The sequence below is a fragment of the Benincasa hispida genome, chromosome 5, assembly GCF_027475165.1.
Source record: "Benincasa hispida cultivar pf3 chromosome 5, pf3_genome.v1.1, whole genome shotgun sequence".
Taxonomy (NCBI): domain Eukaryota; kingdom Viridiplantae; phylum Streptophyta; class Magnoliopsida; order Cucurbitales; family Cucurbitaceae; genus Benincasa; species Benincasa hispida.
Window position 1 is genome coordinate 5730630 of NC_143482.1, and position 2907 is coordinate 5733536.

The 2907-nt window shown below is 37.3% G+C and overlaps 1 long non-coding RNA gene across 1 annotated transcript; it reads left to right on the plus strand.

Moving 5' to 3' along the window:
* The first annotated feature begins 835 nt into the window (after window positions 1-835).
* LOC150035867 (uncharacterized) lies at window positions 836-1603 on the plus strand. Its single transcript, XR_016529461.1, has 2 exons — window positions 836-1267; window positions 1374-1603. It is a non-coding gene; the product is annotated as an uncharacterized LOC150035867 (long non-coding RNA).
* The last annotated feature ends 1304 nt before the right edge of the window (window positions 1604-2907 follow it).

Genomic DNA, 2907 nt, shown 5'->3' on the forward strand with positions numbered 1-2907 from the left:
ATGATTCATATTAAATGCCATAAATGAGAAAAAGAACAATGGTTTAAATATTACATATGATGTGATATTAAAACTATAGGTTATAATATAAAATGATAAATTGGTTATTATATTTATTTATAACAAAACAATTATGTTTTGTTACTTTTTTAAAACTATAGGAGATAATTGTTTTTGGTTATTTTTTTCTCTATTAACCGAATGAGTGGGAGGTTTTATTCAGTTTTGATAACTGATGGATAAAAATGAAAATCGTATTCATTTTTCAGAACCAATGCATTCCAATCGGGAAAAGAGAGAAAGCTATACGATAGCTTTGAAAGAGTAAACGATCAAGGATAGAGTTTGCTAAATATAGATCTTCGATACTAAACGATCGAGTACCCAGTCTAAACGATAGACTTCTCCTTTCTCCCACTTGATCGTTTACTCAATCGTTCAATTCCTCCTTCCCTCTACCAAATCCATACAGAGCTCACACCTCTTGGATTCTCACACCGAGAATACGGTAGCCTCTTAGTAGTATCGAGTTTGTTGTTCGAGGATCGAGGATCGAGTGTTATCGATTTTTTTCGATAATATTCCAGAGGCATTGCGTTCGTGTTATTGAACATTCGTGCTATTGGATCGAGGAAGTACGATAAGAAAAAGTTCTTCAAAGGTATGATTCACTCAATCTCTTTGTTTTTAATCCTTGAAGCATGCTGTAATTTACTTGATGCATAACTGTCCTGTGTAAGATTGTAAATGTTGTTGTTCTTTCATAATGGGGTTTGGAATGATTTGCTTCCGCTCATTGATTCTCTTTGTTAAGAGTTCCTTCAATTGGTATTAGAGCCAGGTTAGCATTATTCTGGAGATGTTGCCAGAGAGCTTCTTGCACTTCATAAGCAATGTTATTCTGAACAGGATTAATTACACCCTTACAACTCTCCTCAACGAGTTGCAGACATTTCAATCCTTGCTAAAAAGCAAGGAGAAGAAGGTTGGTGAGGCAAATGTTGCTTCATCATCTAAGAAGTTCCATCGAGGTTCAACCTTAGGAACTAAGTCTGCACCTTCTTCTTCCAATACTAACAAGTGGAAGAAGAAGAAGAATAGTAAGGGGAAGGGGAAGTGCCTGTTAACCCAAAACCTGTCGCTCTACGGGGTAGGTGATCAACGCGAGTTGAAAAGGAAAAATATTTCCAATGCAACTAGGATGGACACTAGAAGTGGAACTGCCCACATTGGTTAAAAGAGAAGAAGAAGGCCAAGGCCAATCAAGGTAAACATGATTTACTGGTTTTGGAGACTTGTTTAGTGAAGAATGATGATTCTGCCTAAATTATAGACTCCGGGGCCACTAACAATATTTGTTCTTCTTTTCATAGGATTAGATCCTGGAGGCAACTTGAAGCTGGTCAGATGATGATGCGAGTAGGCACCAGACATGTCGTCTCAACTGTGGCAGTAGGAGACCTCCGATTGACTTTACATAATAGATTTATCATTTTGAATTATGTATATGTTGTTCCCGAGTTAAAGAGGAACTTGATTTCTTTAAAGTTCTTACTTGAATGTAAATATACTCTCAATTTTTTAGTTAATAAATTATTTATTCTGAAAGATGGTGTTGAGATATGTTTAGCTAAATTGAAAATAATTTTTATGTACTAAGGCCGTTAGCAACAAATTTACTCCATAACATAGAGATATTTTAAAACTTTCGTAACTCAAAACAAACGACTTAAAGTTTCTCCTAAAGAAAATGCCCAACTTTGGCACCTTCGATTAGGGCACATCAATCTCAATAGGATTAAGAGGTTGGTGAAGACTGGACTTCTAAACGAGTTAGAAGAAAATTCTTTACTTGTGTGCGAGTCATGCCTTGAAGGCAAGATAACTAAAAGACCTTTTACTAGAAAAGGTTATCGAGCCAAAGAGCCTCTAGAGTTAGTGCATTCAGACCTTTGTGGTCCGATGAATGTGCGAGCCAGGGAGGCTACAAGTATTTCATCCCTTTTATGATGATTATTCAATGTATGGGTATGTTTATTTAATGCAACATAAGTCAGAATCCTTTGAAAAGTTCAAAGATTTCAAGGCTAAAGTTGAAAACGCGTTAGATAAATGGATTAAAACACTTCAATCTGATCCAGTAAAGAGTTATTGGATTTTAAATTCCAAAACTATTTGATAGAATATGGAATCATTTCCCAACTTTAGCACTTGGTACTCCTCAGCAGAATGGTGTATCGAAAAGGAGAAATATAACTTTGTTGGACATGGTTTGGTCAATGATGAGTTACACTTTCTTATGGACTCATTTTGCAGTTGAGACTGCAGCTTATATCCTCAACTGTGTTCCCTCCAAGAGTGTTGCCAGAACACCTTTGGATTAGTAGAACGGGCGTAAAGCTGGTTTGCGTCACTTCCGCATCTGAGGATGCCCATCACATATACTCGAGGCTAATCCTAAGAAACTAGAACCACGTTCGAGGCTGTGCCTATTTGTAGGCTAGCCCAAAGAGACACGGGGGAGAGGGGTTACTTTTATGATCCTAAGGAAAACAAGGTGTTTGTATAGAAAAACACTACCTTCCTTGAGGAGGATCATATCAGGGAGCATAGTCCAAGAAGTAAAATCGTGTTGCGTGAACTTTCCAACGAAACTACTGAAACTTTAACAAGAGTTGTTGAAGAGTCTGCTACATCAACAAGAGTTGTTGATGGAAGTTCATCTAATAGGTCAAATCCACCTCAAGAGTTGAGGGAACCTCGACGTTGTGGGAGGATTACAAACCCACTTATTCGTTATATGGGTTTAACTGAAATCCTAGCTATGGTAGCCGATGGCGAGGTTGAGGATTTGTTGTCTTACAAGAAGACAATGGAGGATGTTAATAGAGATGAATAGGTCAAAGC